This window comes from Bombus vancouverensis, chromosome 13 (assembly GCF_051014615.1).
Source record: "Bombus vancouverensis nearcticus chromosome 13, iyBomVanc1_principal, whole genome shotgun sequence".
NCBI lineage: Eukaryota > Metazoa > Arthropoda > Insecta > Hymenoptera > Apidae > Bombus > Bombus vancouverensis.
In genome coordinates, this window is record NC_134923.1 from 8,707,414 (window position 1) to 8,725,047 (window position 17,634).

A 17,634-nucleotide genomic window follows, 5' to 3' on the forward strand; every position below is an offset into this window, starting at 1 on the left:
CGAAACTGGAACATGATCGCATAAAATCGAACGTGAGAAAGATGAGAAGCGGAAACGCCACGGTACCGTGATAACTCTTCGCGTATACACGTACGTAATACACGTAGAACGTTTGCACGGGCTGTCAGAGTACCGTCATATCACGGATGAGGGTGGTGAATCTACATTTACATACCGGTAAATATCCTGTATCTGTACTACATTTTTCCCCCCTCCCTGTATAGTTAGATATGCAATATGCAAACGATTTTCCAACATATATTACACGTTTTTATTGTCGCTTATCAAGTTGCAGAACTTCATTATCGACGTCCCTTCCGTTGTTGCTGGTTCTGGTCTTTCGACGATCATGGTTCTATCGTTCTGGAATTTCTTTCACCTTCAAATTCATCCACGCTATTTCGTAAAATTCGTCGAAGCTTTTATCGATTTTCACTGACCGAAGTTTCATTGTTTTTCTATACAAGTGATTTGATTTTTGTTCTTCCTTTATATAGCTGTACACAATGATGGCTGGAAAAATTCTTCGATTGGGATACAGTTTTCATTCAGATCGAATTATGTATCGATAGAATTGTTTGTGTAATAATTTTCACGATATCGTATCTCGTGTTAACGGTATCGTAGTTATCAATTAATTATCAGACTGGAATTTTGAAAATATGCAAACTTGACTATAATACTTCATCAGGGTCACTGATCTCATTTCCGTTAGATCGTCAAACAAGGAAATGACGACAGCCAAGACAGCAACAATCGTCCGATATGAATTTTCTATTTCGAGCTAAACATAATATATTTTTTAGCCAATTGCAGAATTTTAGTGATTAGTTCGCGTGTTAGCTGTATGCCGAAAAACATCCAAGTCGTTGCATTAGACCGAGACTTCTTCTTAAACCATTGGTCGCGTAACGGAATTATGTGGACGGGGATTTTCTATGCAAGTGATTTCATTTCTGTTCTTCCTTTATATAGCTGTACACGATGATGGCTGGAAAAATTCTGGAACGACCAGATTACCACGGACCAGTGAGATGAAAAGTGTGAATTTTTTCAAGGATCAGGAAAAATTCACCGAGCTGTGGATCGACATAAATAGAAAACACCAATTTCCTAAAAAATTGTTTAAATGGGATGAAATCAGAGCTTAGAACTTCCAACAGTTTGCATAATAGTCTTAAGCACATTTATAATATCGTCCATCCCATCCATTGCAAAACCACGTCCTTGTTACTGACGATTGTAAATATCGATTAACACCAATTAACGTTGAAGGTACTCCGTTAAATATCACATCGAATATTCAGTCGAGATTTTCTTTACACAAAACTAAACAAGCACGTTGTTATCTCATCGATATGGAAATTTAGTTTCGTCATCGGCACACTCATTTCATCAATATGCAAATTTAATTTTGTCGTAATAAGCGGTAACAAGCGATAAGAATTATAAACGTCACTAAGAATTGTTTAAAATGAAACTTCTTCCATTTATCATCGATTACTGTTTCGTTTATTGTACGTAGCTTTTTATATATACAACTGGAGTTGCGTACAATTTTTACAGACAAAATGGACTGGCAAATGATCGGCGCTGCACTATCCACGATGCACGCTAATAGTTACAGATCGTTTATGAATGACGATTGAAGCCTGCGTTAAAAAGCAGAGTGTTAAAGATTCATCTTCTCCTCGTGTTATTAGGGTACTCGAAGCGATATGTCGATCGGAAGAGACGATGAACGAAGAAGAGAAGCGTTGTTCGATCTCTTTCCAGTGAACGGTCCGCGGAAATTCGCTAATTATAGATCGACTAGCGACGAGGCAAACGCGTAGCCGTCGACGGCCGCGCGACGACCACTCGCTTGGACTTGAACCAATCCTGACCTTCCCTGCTGCGTCGTGTCGACCTAGAAAATTGCGTGCGTCGTATCCGTCTCAGCGTGACGGACGCGAGCCATATATAGGGCCGCGTCCCGCCAAATACCGCGACCGGAAGTGCTAAACGGCATGCCGCGCTGCACCATACGCCAAATCCTGATTACAAACTTCCAAGATATCTAATTACTCGATTAGAAATTCGAAAGAATTGTATTTTCCATTCAGGATACAAGAAACCTGTAATCCTCGTTTCCAAGTTTAAGAGATCTGTAATTTTCGATCGTCCATTCAAGAAATTTCTAATTCCACATTTGAGAAGTTGGAAGAAGTTTGACGGATCTTCAAAAAATCTCTAACTCTCTCGGTTAGAATGTTGGGAAACCTTGAACTTCGTATCGTAAATTAAGGGAATCCTTGTCTCTCAGAATCGAAGATTGGAGAAATTTGTAATAACAGAAATTCCTGATTCAATGGTCCGAGAAATCTCTAAATTTCAGTCACCGATCCAAGAAATCTTTGTTTCTCTACCGTGATTGGTTTATGTGTGTCACGAAATGGAAAAAGTTGAGGATCGCTGCTATATGGTCTTGTTTGCACATATGACACTTCCTGTCAGTGTGCGTGCTTGTCTGCCTGATTCTTTTGGGTCTGTCAGAAATAACCAAATCAGACCAACATTTCTTTTGTTTAATCATCTTTACAGTTTTTTGTTGTACTAGTTTCCTCGAGAAAAATCCTGTGTACATATGTAGTACTCATCGCCGTTACTGTGGCACCATATGCGTCGATGTGTGCTCGTTCTCGAGAGTTTCGCTCTCAACGCCCCTTCCTCTTGCCCTAGGCAGCCCACGCTCGCGATGAGGCTCCGCAGGTGGCCGGATGCCTCGAAAACGGCGCGATTCTGACGCTTCACCCTCCGATAAACTCGAGTCTTCGTGAAATCGCGCTTTAATCTTGTTGCTTTCAACTGACATTTCCTGAATCGTTTTGGAGATCGTTGCCGAAGATCTGTCGAGGCCGATTGCTTGAAATAAAGTGCTTTCTTCGAACATTTTTGATGTAGAAATATAGTGCGTTTTATTTTTCATAATTACATTAATTTATTAAGACAACGAACTGCTTCTCGAAATGATTTGGTATTCTAGAATCTTGTAATAAACGATAACTTAATGTCTTCTTCTTGAATTATACAGATAACGAGTAATATTTTTGCAACTTAATAATAAAACAATGCACGAGGTAAATAAATTTGACTTATCAGCAGGATGTATATAATAAATAAAATTGTAGAAATTAAACTATATCATTCTTTGTTTGTTTAAAGTTCATCCAAGAAGCTTATTCGTAATACTCGAGTTTACAAATATCTCATAGTGCCTCTAATCTCGGAAGGAAAAAGGTGGAAATATTTGTAAAGGGAGAGGAGTTATTTTAAGCGGCAGTCGCGTTAAAAATAGCCTGAAAACCGCAGGACAATCTGAGAGACGCGTCGAATTTCTCTTTTTGCGCTTCTTATCTTTCCTCCTTCTTAAAATAAATATGGAGTAACAGAACTTAAGGAATTATCGAGTGCGAGGTTTCGATCTGCGTTTCTAGGTTAGTGTAATATTTATTATAGCAAAGTATGAAGAATGGAAGTCTTTATGATACGTATTATCATTTTACGATAGTGTCACAGTATCGTATGCAGTATCATATGTATACGATTTTATAGGAAGTTTTTTTCATATTGATTGAAGTATGAATTACAATAACATTGTCATACCGGAAGTCTCGGTTGTAACCAACAATACGTAAAGTTTTGCGCGAAAATGTCATTTCACCATAACATTCGACTTCTGGCACGGTCGTTTAGCATCGAACATTAGAAAAATCCCGCCTAGCGCTGTTTCAACCCACGTGGTTTCCAGCTAGGCTAATAAAGTACCGGTAATAGAGCTGGCCACCCCGCTACGTTCTTTCAAATACTATTTCTGAGAACTCATTGTTTTCTGGCTTGCTGTTATCGTGTCAAGGTAATCATCGTGTACACGAACGCGATGACACGATAAAAAAGGAAAAATGATGATATACACGAAACAATCAGTTACGATATACAGAAGGAAAGATCAGTAACGATATACAAATAATTTAGTTTGTTATACGAGTGAAAAGTTTATCTTACAAAGTTAAAAATTAAGAGATAGTCGAAGGAATATATAATTACACGATAATAAGTCACAAATAATGTATTCGATTACATAATTGCGAAGATAAATAGGAAAAGGAAATATGTATTTAGATTAGGTTATGTTTGTGTCTCAATTTGTCGTATCAATATGACCAAAATACTATTTTTATGTTTTACTTCAAGATCGTCGAGTTTCGCTCATAAATATGCCCGCGTATTGAATTTACACCCCATGGAAAGTGGAGGGAGCTTTTTCAATTTACTTTTGCTCTTATTCCACTTTTACTTTCGTCCAGCGTTTCAATTTGACGCTGGAGAGGCTGTAACGAGGATTTCGATATCGTTGCGTTGGCGGAGAGCACGGATAATGAATATAAAGCAGCAGAGCTGAGGAAATGTGGGGAAATTATGCCTCTGTTCTTTTCTTTGTTTGTCTAAGCGGCTGTACTTGAGGGAAAGAATAAATGCAGATTAAAGCTACGCGTGGAAACGAAGTCGGGCTGGTACGTTTAAAATATTATCTATAGGACAGAGGGGAGCTAACATGAAGTGAATAGGTGTAAAATAACTTTCGTTTCAAGAAGAAATGATTAGCATAACGGTAAGCAAATTTCAATTATTAAATAGACTTCATTGACTTCTTTGAATGTTGTCAAACTATGAATAATTATTACTAATCTTTTTTACCTTGCCTAGTTGTTTCTAAATTAATTAGTAGGATTACTTTGGTTTTGTCCCAATTATGAGACAAAATTTTGATCGTTACATTGTCCTTGCAATTAATTGCTAGATTGATTACTATTAATTTCCGGATATTGTTTGTTTCAATTATGCCAGATCAAATTCTTTTTTCAAAATTCTTGTACTCAAATCCCTCATAACCTATTAAACATAATCACGAGTCAAATCACGTAGCAATAATTCCAATGAACATTGTGCAACAGTAAAACTGAGATCTTGATTCGTAGAAATTGAATGACCATCATTTCTAACCTCCCTGCTGCGAATCCGGCCGTATCCAGCGTGCAATAACTGGTAGACGAGAACGTAAAGTAAGACGAACAACTTACTTCTCGATGTTTCGTACATTCGCGACATCTCGCTATTAGAGCGAATGTCAGTTTCGAAGGATGTGTTTCGAGGTTATGTCTACCGTACTGTAACGTTCTGTAAAGAACGCTGCGACACACAGAGGACGATTGAAGGACCTCGTGACTTACGTAAAACCCTTCGCGCTCGATCGAATTTCCTGGCCACCCGGCGACGGCATATACGACCGTGTGCGCCTATTACGCCGCTTTTACGATCTACTCGTAAACGTCCGGGCCCGCGAAATTGATAGACCACTACGTTACACGCACGTACACACGTGTACACGCGATAGCCACATCGTGGCAGCACGCTCGATGTCTTCTTCCTACTGGCCACGCCGCAATTTTCGATTTCTTTAGTACAAGATCGATAACCAATCGGACAATCGATTTTTTTTAATGAATCGAATCCGACTCGTGACAAACATGGCGACTGAACTGACATTTCGCGTTGCAACAAAAGTTCTTGTGGAAATGTTATATGTTTATTTTATGCATTCTTCGAATGATATTTAAAGAAATATGTATTATATCAGTTTCTTAACCTATCATTTTATTATTACTGAAATGGCCTTTCGTGTTGCAAAAGTTCTCGCGGGGGTGTTACATAGCTCAATATTAGTAGTTATTTATTTTCCTATTTCAAATAATCTCGAAAGAGAGTTTAAGTTACAAAATCTGGTGACTTATGTAAAATATTTTAGCAGATTCTTCTTAACTTGTCATTTCTACTATACAAGCGAAAAAGAAGTATATCTCGATTGGAGAACCGATAATCAATAGAACAGTCGACTTTTTTAATGAGTCGAATCCAACTCCCGACAAACATGGCGACTGAGATAGCGTTTCGTGTTGCAAAGTTCCTGTGGAGATGTTAAATGAATAGATATTCATTTTATGTATTCGTCGCATGATATTTGAAGAGATATGTGTTTTATCAGTTTCTTAATCTGTCATTTCTATCGATTTCTTAATGTGTCATTTCTATCGGTCTCTTAATCTGTCATTTTATCGTTAGCGAAATGTCGTTCCGTATTGCAAAAGTTTTTGCGGACTGTGTTGCATAGTTCATGCTATTTGTTGTTTCTAATTTTAAGTTATTTCCAAAGAGAGTTTAAGTTACAATTCTGATGCTTCATATACAAATTTTTAACAGTTTCTCCTTAACTTGCCGGTTTTATTATACAAGCGAAAAAGAAGTGTATCTCGAGTACACGGTCGATAACCAATAGAACAATCGATTTTTTGAATAGGTCGAATTCGATTCGTGACAAACATGGCGACTGAAATAGCGTTTGGTGTTGCAATAAAAGTTCTTGTGGAAGTGTTGTTGTTTGTGTTGTTATTTCGAACGATACTTAAAAAGAGATTAAGATTTCTTGTTAATCCGTCAATTTTATCGTGCAAACAAGAAAGAAGTGAATTATGTAAGAAGAATTATGGTGGTAGCTGTCATCTGGTTTAAGGTAATTTGCTTTTAATGTTATAATAGACGATATGACGTGATCTCTAGATCAATTATATCGAAAACAAATTTGCGACAAAACAGTGAGAAAAAATTCTAATACTTCGTGTAAAATATTCTGCTCATTTCATGTTAATCATATATACTACAGATATACTATTGAAAAAAACGTTTAAGTAGAAACTAAAAACAAAAATTTCGTTGAGAAATATTGTAACAGTTTATGCAAAATATTCCGTCAGAGCCTCGTTAATCTGTTAGCTTTATCACGCTAACGAAAATTTCATTTGCCAAGGGGGAAGAACTGTGTCATCGATGACAGCGTCATACATCCGACAACGTTACAATGAAACTCACGAAAATGAGACAACATGAAAGTCGAGTATCGTAAAAAGCGCGTAATCATTTCAACCGGCCAATTCTGTGAGCGACTGATGATTTTACGAGCGAGACGCGACTCCAGACGCCGGCCAGACGCGAATGGTTCAACGCGAGTAAATCTAACCTCGCCTACGCGAGCTGAAACGGCGCCGGTGTCGCACCGAGTAAAAATTATTTGCTACTAGTAGTCGACTACCGTTGCCTGATTTAAAAATACGACGTACCAACTGACCGATTTCGTGACATGGACCACCCAGTATTTTTCATGGGAATATATATGTAACAGTTTTACGATATAAAATTTCCCATTATGATCATTATGATTATTCTTCGTGCCTTTCTCTCTATTCTTTAACCGAATATTTGGAACTTTGAAATTGCTTCGTGGTTACTTTAATTGTTTATAATATACATCAAGTTCATTATTAATAATAAAATTTATAAAGTATAGATAGGATCGCTACAAACAATATTTTTAATTAGTCAAATTTTAGAAATTTAATGAGCTTATCATCAGTCATAGAATATATAAGATATATGTAGATGGGATTGCTATAAGTAATATCCTTAATTAATCAAAATAATTTTGATATTCCTATTCTTATCAATAAATATTCAAATCTATTCAAATATTTTTATTTCGTTATCTATTAATAACAGTTCAAGAAAGCATTTTAACCATTCGCCAATCGCACGAAAGAACACGAAGTTGCAAATTTTAATTTTAAACTTTACTTACGTTGCGTATTACGAAGAATATGTGTAATTGAATTATTAAAATTCGTTATAAATAATTCATCGACATTGATCCGACAATTAATTAGTATTGCCAGTATTAATCGGTATAATGCCAGAAATTATAAAAAATCATCGATATCCTAATCGTTCAATAATAATTATCGAGTGGCCCATAGCGGTCGCACGCGCGCGAAATTTAAATCCGCCAGACGTTCCGTGGTAAGAAGACAAATAAAAAAAGGTTGAAGAGATGACGGGGAAGCGAATGAAGTGGCAGACGACGCGGACGACAAGAAGGGAATTGTAAAGTCGTCATAATTGATTGCATCTTTCGCGAGTAGAGAGGTGAGGCCCGAAGAGGAGGCTGAAAGGAAGAAGACAGTGGAAGAGGGCGAGTGGCTCTCTAGCTGATACAAGAGCCGTTGACATTACCACGTTGCTCCTCGTCGCGAAACCACGCGCCACCCACCCAGCACCGTGATTTTTATTCCGGCTGGCAATAAACAGATCCATCGTGACTCTTTCTTTTTTCTTTTTGTTTCACTGTTTTATGGTCTTCTCCTCTTCTTCTTTTTCGTTTTACTCTTCTAGAAGGATTGTTCCTCGACGACTGGAGGATTTTATCGATGAAAAGTGTGGTGAAAAATGCTTTATTTGAAATAATTAGAGTATCTCTGCTTATTTGATTATTTTATATATAGTGTTTTATCCGTTTTAAATTGTATACACTTTGCTTCTAAACCGACACCAATGTCTGCTATTCTTCGTATTAATTTCCTTATTCTTATTGGTCACATTGTATTCGATATAGTAATGCATTTCACAAATTTAATATGTAACAAACACTCGATATACACAAACACATATGGTATAAGGAAATAAACGAAAAGTTGTACGACCTAGATCGACGATGAAAGCATTAGAAGGCACAACAAAATTTTCGAAAGAAATTGCCCACGCCGAAACCAATTTCTATAAATTTTCGCAAAATCATTATTTCAATTGGTGACGGGGTGCAGCTTAAAATAGTCTCGTCGAACGCTATTTCGATGTATATATATTTCCACCGATTTTTATCCAACAACGTCCGCGGAGGTGAAACACGACGACCGCTGCCTTCGAACGTGCGAATGTCTTCGTGGCGTCGCATCAAGGACGGTTCGTCTCGTTCGAAGTATCTTCGTGAGACGAATTTCTGGAACGTTGTCTCGGTACAATCGCGCGAAAACAAGAATTTTTCTACTCTCAACGATCGATACTTACCAACGCGACATGTTCGTCTTAACACATTCACTGCTACTAAAATACCTATTCTTGGAATTGTATTCTTTTTTGCACCAGAAATGTCTTCATTTTAAGTAACCATCTTTGCTTCGGCACTGTCCGCTGCTTTTACTATGTTATTTCTCCAAGACGTGCAAAAATTAAACATACCGATTTTAAACAATAATATACAAACAGTTTGAATATTCATACCTGTAGCTATCTCGAAGAATTGGACATGTACTTGCAAACGACAGAAATTACTAGATGCGACATTCAAAAGATAATACCTTCAAATGGCAAACGTTCAGTTTACGAGTATTTACCTTGCCTCGTCAAGTATCTGTAATACAAGAACCTTAATCAAAGTCGACAAAGCCGCGATAATATCGGTAGCCTTGACATTCGTTTCGTTTTACCTTATTATGGCCGACTAAAGGAATCGTTGGAACTCGTTGGAAGTTTTTTAACGCGGAACCCTTCGGAGAAATGGCTATGATTGATGCCAAACACACAACAATCACCCTAGGGGATCGACGATCTCGTTTCACCAGCGACCTCGACTCATCAAGGACGATCCATATCGTGGTAATAGACACGAAGGTTTTTCGAGATCTTCGCATCCTGGAAGAAAACAAAATACAAGATGAATCGACAGGATCCACCGAGAAAATGGGAGCATCCTCGTCAACCACAATTTTCCATCGAGTTCTTCTTCTTACTGTCAAGGTCGAGGTAGCTTGTTTCAACGAGGACAGATGATTGTCGGGTATTGTGGATGAGATCTGACGACTACTGGGAAAATCTTCGCGAAGGGACGCCAGATTGTCGCGGTTGTTATTCGAATTATCATACATTTATTAGATGAGGTTTCTCTCATGGAATTATAACGTTTGAAGGTTAGGTTTGCATGTAACAGGTGAATAGATGTCACAGTATTATTCCAGTTTGTTTTTAATTATTAAGAATGATTTCGTTTGAAAATATTTGACTAGTATTTCGAAGTGTATTCGATGATGAGTTATAGTCACTCTGTTCTCATTTACAAAGATTGTAGGTTAGGTTCGCATGCAGTGTAGACGATTGGATGTTTTAGAATTATCTAAGTTTTCCTTTCATTATTAAACACTACTTTGAAGAATTTTGCTAGGAATTTTGAAGTGTCCTTAGTGAGCAGTTATAATTACTCCACTCTCGTTACTTTGTTACTTTGGCTTCTTCCTTACGCTTTAATTTACCGTTTTATTATTTCCTTAAATTCTATATAAATAGAAAACGTTATCCTCTTCTAATATTTCAAGAACTCACTGGCGGTATAGATTCGAAGAAGAAGATTTAAAGAATACTGCCAATTTCGTCGTTTCTTTAACATAACAATTTGCATCTAACATTTGCTGGAATCATTCACAAATCTAAAAGAAACGAAAGCACACAGACTCTCAGGTGATGCGTGGTGAAAGGGAGGAGAGGTCGGTACGAAGGAAGATGGCCGCTAGGCAAATTACGGTCGAACGAAAGCGAATGCAATTACGGGGGCCGTGGAAACGGGAAATAATGAATTCAAGCCCCGTTTCTACCGTGTGCTCCCGGGGGATTACCGTGTTGGCCGTACGATTCGAGGAAAGAGGGAAGGTAAGGATTATTCCGGCCTGCAAAGAGAATCTAGAAGCTATGACCTACTTCAATTTGCCTTCTCCACATTCGTAGGCACTTCACGTTCTTGACTTTCGTCGTAGTCGTTGGTTGTCGTTCGCCTTGTTCCTCTGTTCTTTCCTTCTTCTTTTCCCCGCGGCACTCGCGGCCATTTGCCATCACGAAAGAAGAGAAAACTTTCAACAGAAAGAGATAGAAGAAGAAAAAAGAGACGATGGCATCGAATAAATTCGAGGGAACATTATTTTTGGCTCCCAGTTTCTCTTCGCTTAGTCGAAACTCTCTTTTCGCCGATTGTTGCTTTTAGGCTTGAGGGCTTGCTATATATGCGTTTGATAAATTGAACTCAATCCTCGTCCTTGTCGGAGTTTTCGGTCTACATACTTTAAACTGTTTTTCTCGGGATTCTTATGGGGTGTCTGGAAGTTGTACCGCGGGGTTCCTTAAAATAGCCGAATTTATCTTGTTTCGAGTAAATTGTTGACAGATGCCGGGGACATTCGTTCGAATATCCGAATCTAATTTGTTTTCGTGTTTTTCTTTAGGTGAAAAGGGAAGTTCCAGGTTGGCTTTGGAAAATATGCCAATCTACTGCGCTGCTTCGGCCAATTTCGAGTTTTATTTTCTTCTTTAGAAAATTATTCCTTCGGTGCGAGAGAAATACGAAAAGATTGTGGAATAATTAGGAAATTATCATTGAGACACAAAATATTTGCGACAGGGTTAGGTTTGTTTGTTTGTTGGTTAGCGGAAACGTCTAATTTATGTGAATTCCGTAGGTAATACCTCCCGCGAGGCAGGTGTTGCAAAAGGAGATCGCGTAGCAACACCTGGCGCCCCATACATTCTCCATATGACAACTTCTCCCCATCCGTTTACCGCTAAATATAACAGGAACTAACATTTCTGCCTCGTTAGAACTCTAATTACGAGCAACAGTCTTATGTCTTGCTGGAAGCTATGGTAAATAAAATTTTCGGCTACCATAATTTGACCATGTTAGTCCTTAAATCAGGGTGCACGAGTACTTCTATAAATAAAAGCTTTTAAAGCGGGTGCTAGAGGTGAAATATTATTTTGCAAGGTCGGTAGAATAATCATTTCTATTTAAATCAGCAGAGCATCAACAATACATACCACGTGTGTAACTTGTATCCTATGTATATATTTTGTCTGGGTCCTTTTTAGAGCCAAGATTCATCGTGCTTACATAAGATTTATTATTTTCTCTTTATTATATTACTTCTACAATTCTCTGAAAGTATTCTCCGACGGCCAGGCTTTTTATATATTTTGCAGGCTTCTTCGTCACAAGTTGCTAATTTTGTTCGCAAATATTTATTCACAAGTAGCCACTCGTCGTTCGTTTATAGATTCTCTAATCCATTGTGTTACACGCGATCGCAAATTAAATAAGAAGGTGATAAGTTAACTTGACGATGATAGTAAACCGATAAAACTGCGAATGTCGTTGATTTAATGTTTCGAAGAGAAGAAGAGTAAGAAGCCAAGATGAAAGAGAAATAAACACACGTATAAGGATGTAAATGTGTCCTCGATCAATTATCCTCGCTATCGACTGTTACAACGAGGACAAAAAGAGAATTCCATTGGCGTAACCGTGACCAGTGCCATGGAAACAGTTTCAGTCTGGCTGGAACCGTTGCAGCCGCAACAATCGCACGACTAATCCGGCAAAATTGTTTTCGACGCCGTTTTTCAAGAGAAGATGCCCTAAAATCCGACAACGATCGGTCGCATTCAACCTGCATCGCTCGAGGAAGTAGGTTGATAGTGCGGAAACGAGGACGAGTCCTGGAGGAGGCTGCATCCGCAACGGAAGAATCGTAATTGCGGCAAAGGAACGAGGTACATTGCGACATTGATGGATGATGTAACGTAAAATCGCCCGTAATAGGGAATTTTTCGTTTTTCCCTGTTACCCCGAGGATATGATAAATTTTTGTTGCATTCATCTTTCTACAATGGCCAGCAAAATAGTCAGTAGGATAGAACCACATATATTCGATAAAATAACAATATTCACGATGCAGAGGTTAAAATATATAATGTAAAGGGAATTTTAGTTTTTCATGATATCTGAATAAGTAAAATATACCTGACAGATATATGTCCTACATAAATTAGTTTTCGAATTACGAATGATTAAAGAAAATGTCCCAAGTGACCGCCTCGTGTCTGAACATTGAGTTTCGTACTCGTTCGAAAGTACCAGGTATTCTTCGAGTAGCCCAATGTCAATTTTGTATCCCTTCTCATAGATCGTGTACACTGTTCACTTACGTTAAACATACTGTGGGTGTTAAATGACCCAAAAACAAAGACCTAATAGATTTGAATCATGATAGCCAATGCAATGGTCCCATCTCTTCCTGTTAAGGGATGTTCTTACTGCAAAAAGGAAACGAGGCGGAAACTTGAAACGCTTTTTCTTTACGCATCCTTTACAGGAAAATTAAGGTACGCAGGACGTATATTCGTTGGACGTTTTCTGCTTATTTTCAGTGTGTAGATTCATCCCATGAAGAATGGCTATGCATTTATCGTATGGCTCACACGGTATCGTTTTCTATGCCATTCGAACGCACCTAGAACAACTTGCTATATTTCTTGCATGAAGTATAGAAGAGATAATAGATCTGTGAAAGGGTATTTCAGCGAGTGAAAGATACGGGCGGCCGGGTTGTGTCCGGATTTTGCCGAGTTCACTGGCGCAATGCGGGGCGGCCAGACAACATGGCGCACCCTTCCTCGGCGCGTTGAATCACACGTACGCAGCCGCATACAAACATGTACATAAGCGTCCAGTTGGTTTTCAGTCACTGTACACTGTCGATTGGTTTTTGGATTGTTCGAGCGACGACCGATTGTCAAACGCGTTGACGCCTTGCGTCGTTCAGTGTGCGAAGTTTCGGTTGTAAGACTCTCGAATACGCTTAACGGGCCATTTATTAACTAAAAATTTCCATAATTATAGAATTAATAGTTCGTGTACTAATCAATTGTAGTTAAGCCGACTTTAGTCTTTGTATAATACATGATATGACGATGTATATGTATTTATTTATTTCAGCCAAATGGTCCAGGAATTGGACTTGGTTTTACATATCTATGAACATAAACGAAACTAAAGCTAAACTTACGGATAACTACGTTCACATCAACTATATCGATTCTTTCGTTACCCCTTCGTTTCGTCTCTAAATACTGCACTTGGAACGACCAAACCAGTCAGAATGATTCAGTCAGAATCAATCCTTGTAATTGTTAAAAATATGAAGGGATTTTTACCAAATTAACGTTGAATTTTATCGATACAGATATATATATATATATATATACAGGGTGGTTGGTAACTGGTGGTACAAGCGGAAAGGGGGTGATTCTACGCGAAAAAAGAAGTCGAAAATATAGAATAAAAATTTTTCGTTCGAGGCTTTGTTTTCGAGAAAATCGACTTTGCATTTTCGTTCGGTACGCGTGCGGTACGTTATAACGGATCTCACCGTAGATCGTTGCCTCGATGGAAACATTTTTTAAAGAAAAAGAAAGAATTAAAAAAAAAAATTGTATTCTATATTTTCGACTTCTTTTTTCGCGTAGAATCACCCCCTTTCCGCTTGTACCACCAGTTACCAACCACCATGTATATTCATTTTTATCATATCTTTTTATTTATAACTATAAGTAGAAGTAGTAGTAACTATAAGTATAATCTTTTATGTATAACATATTTTTATGTCACGATTTTGCCTCTTAAAAAAAATGTTAATACAGACAAATTAATTACAGCTGACTATCGTTTAAATTATTTGAAAAAAACGAGAAGAAAAAGACATTAAAAGAAAGTTCTATTATCATACTTTTACGAGTTATACTGCTAAGGAAATTATTTTATTACACTTTTACAGCGTCTTGCAAACAATAGATATAATAGGTGCTTATAAAATGTCTGAGGAGAAATTACGCAGAATAAAGTTTTTTTTTTCGAGGGTTTCTCGAGAGTCTCGGGAGCTATCATTATTTTGATCGACGATCTAATGTAATCCGTGATCACGAGTGCCAGGGGATCCAGCTTTACGCACCGTTACCTCTCGAGTACTTTTTTCTCCTTGGCACGTGCCTGATGGGACCCTTCATTCCCTTCCTGTCACGAATCCTCTTCCTTACGCGCCACTGTAATTCGGAACAGGTGTTAAGTCCCTGTAAAACGGGCTACTCACGCGTATTAATTGGCCTCTCCTCCGCTCACGGCGAGTCAACATTGCTACGTGATACGAAACTTCAATTTCGTATTATGTAGCCTGGTGTATCATTATTTCCATTAGCGTTACAGAGATTTTTGTCAAACTATGACAGGAAAAGAACAGGTTTTGTTTACTCGAATTATAAAATTGCTAAAGAAGAGAGAAAACCTGTCTCCACACGCTGAAGTCTAAAAGTGTAGTTGTCATTTTATAGGAACAGATATTATTAGATGACAGATAGATTATTAAGACGAAGGATATTTCGATATCGCGGTATGTAATATTTGTTAAGCCACAAGAAGGATGGAAAAATACACGTTTGGCCCTAAAATGAAATAAAAGGACGGTTCTGATAACACGAGAATGTTAAAACTGTTTTCATGCAGTAAGATGGAAACTATTCGTTTCCCCGCAGTTCTCATTTTAAATCTATGTTGCAATTAGGCTGGGGAATTTTATCGGCAATTTAAATGCGAAAAGAATGCACAAGGTGCAGACACATAACGATTATTCACATAGATAGGCGCAGAAAATCTTCTTGATGAAATTTATAATCTTTTTGTATTAAAGAAATGATATCTGTTTAAAACTCTTTTGCCATTTAACTTCTACATAATTATCGTTCCTCGGCTGGAAATATGTACAAGTACCTGAAATAAATCTGAAAACCACGAGGATGAGAAGTCTTATGAAAAAAATCAGCGACTTACATTCCGAGGTTTAAGCGCGAAGCGGATTTCAGGTTAGATGGCGAACAAAATTCGCGAGGAGTAGCGTGAAAAATTGAAGAACGCCACTCCGCGTCCAATTCGAGTGCCACTACCCTAAGCCTGGGTCAAGGTCGAGGTAATTGGTTAACACGGGTGTTCGTGATGAAAAGGATTCGAACTGCTCTCGATAATTGCGCGCACAGGCCTTTTCAGCCTCGCAGCAAACGAATTTTCTCGTTAAAAAGTCTCGTCGGTATGGATGTATGCGCGCGTGCAAAAGAAACGAACAAGAAACTCGATTTTTACCAGAAGCGAATTATCGTGAAACCAGTTCAATCGTTCGCTGCATAATTTTCAACTTTTCTGTCATTTCTAATTACACTTGGACAGATATTTATGTAAGTTCAAATTTTTATGAATACAAATGAAAAAATGGAATCGAAATTCTGATCGTCTAAACGTTATAATAAACACCTTATTTTCAATATTTTTAGTCATTATCAATTCCAATCTATTGACACGTTGAACACGCGCCACAATTAATTGTATATGTCTTTCGTTCGTGTGGAAAATTTCTACTTCTGACAGTTACGTAATTCATCACTTCAACTCTTCGACTATGATTATATTAGAATTTAAGTTCGAATCAAAATAAATATTAGAAATTGCGATCATCACTGTACAACATGTACAACAATTTTATTACAGTCAGTTCAACTAATAAACGTCGATCGATTAACGTTACTTTATTATGTGTAAGTAATCGTGAAATATTTATGATATTTTAGTAATTCACGATGCAACTCGTCGAGTATCCTTAGTTCAAGTTCGCCAATTGAAAACAAGCCATTACGATTTCACGCTGACACTTTTAGCACATCGGAGTTAATTCGGTCTCGTTGAACATTTTCTGTGAACGTAACCACCGTGAGGGCGGCATTGATTATTGAAGGGACAGGTTTGTCGATTATTTAAAGGGCGAGTCGCAGTGGCTTCGTCCTCGAGTGTCTCGTCGACTGTCCTCGATCAACTCTGAAGTGTGTAACATCGATTATGATTGACAGCTAATAGAAACGGGAGGATCAAATAAAATAAAGACTATTTAATTGTCGTTGCTCGAATGTAAAATTCGTATGACGAATGTTGAAAGAAGATTTGTGATCTTTAAAAGTTAGATTGATGTACGTAGATTAAACAGAAGGTAGAGAAATGACGTTCTTTTCAGAACTTGCTTTATTTTATGTCTGTCAGTGATGAGTCTTTCATTGATTTTTATCGGGGCAATTTACTTGGAAACGGGCCTAAATACTTGAACACGCTGTTTTCTCTTGAATTGTTTAGTAGATTTATGAAATGTGTATCAAGGGAAAGTAGAATGTGTCACAAGAAACAGAATATTCAAATAAGTTTCTTGGATGCCTATATGTCACTCAATCATACAGTTTATTTTGCTTTACGTTTTAAGGCTTGGATGTTTACCTTCATTTTATAAACTTCCTTCGTTATACTCCAGAGGGGAAGAAAATATTTACGTGGCTGCCGTCACTAAGAAAAAGTATCATTAATCCCTAGAAGCTTTTATCTTACCAGGATAAAACTTTAACGCTATCCATCTAATGGGATTCTCGTTGATTTACCGAGGTTTAGATAGTATCATCTGTAACGAAACTCTACACCTTTCCCAATTTGATCTTGAAATACAAAAAATGCCTAACTCTGTGTAATCTCCAAAACCAGAACACGCGTAATATCCAGCTCTACTAAAAGCTTCGTAGAAACGGTTTCCAATCTTACAAGGCGATTCCCGTCAATCTACCAAAATTCAGATTAAACAAAATTTTACACTTAAAAAAATTCGTCGCTTCAGCCGTAAACAGATGTAAAGGAGAAGAAGGATGTAAGTCACCCTAACTCCCAGAAACTCTTGCTCCTACCAAAAATCTCGTAGGACACCGGGGATTCCCAACAATTTGCCAAAATTGAGAAAGCCTCGTTTCAGAGAAAATACTACAAAT

General features: G+C 37.7%; 1 protein-coding gene and 1 long non-coding RNA gene across 5 annotated transcripts in view; one reads left to right on the forward strand and one right to left on the reverse strand.

Annotated features, from left to right (window-relative positions):
• LOC117161098 (protein kinase C-binding protein NELL1) overlaps positions 1 to 17,634 on the forward strand; it is an 88,719-nt gene that overhangs the window by 25,565 nt on the left and 45,520 nt on the right. The gene's annotated exons all lie outside the window — the stretch shown is intronic.
• LOC143303533 (uncharacterized) lies at positions 8,434 to 9,671 on the reverse strand. Its single transcript, XR_013059931.1, has 3 exons — positions 9,408 to 9,671; positions 8,989 to 9,331; positions 8,434 to 8,920 (listed from the first exon to the last, which is right to left on the reverse strand). It is a non-coding gene; the product is annotated as an uncharacterized LOC143303533 (long non-coding RNA).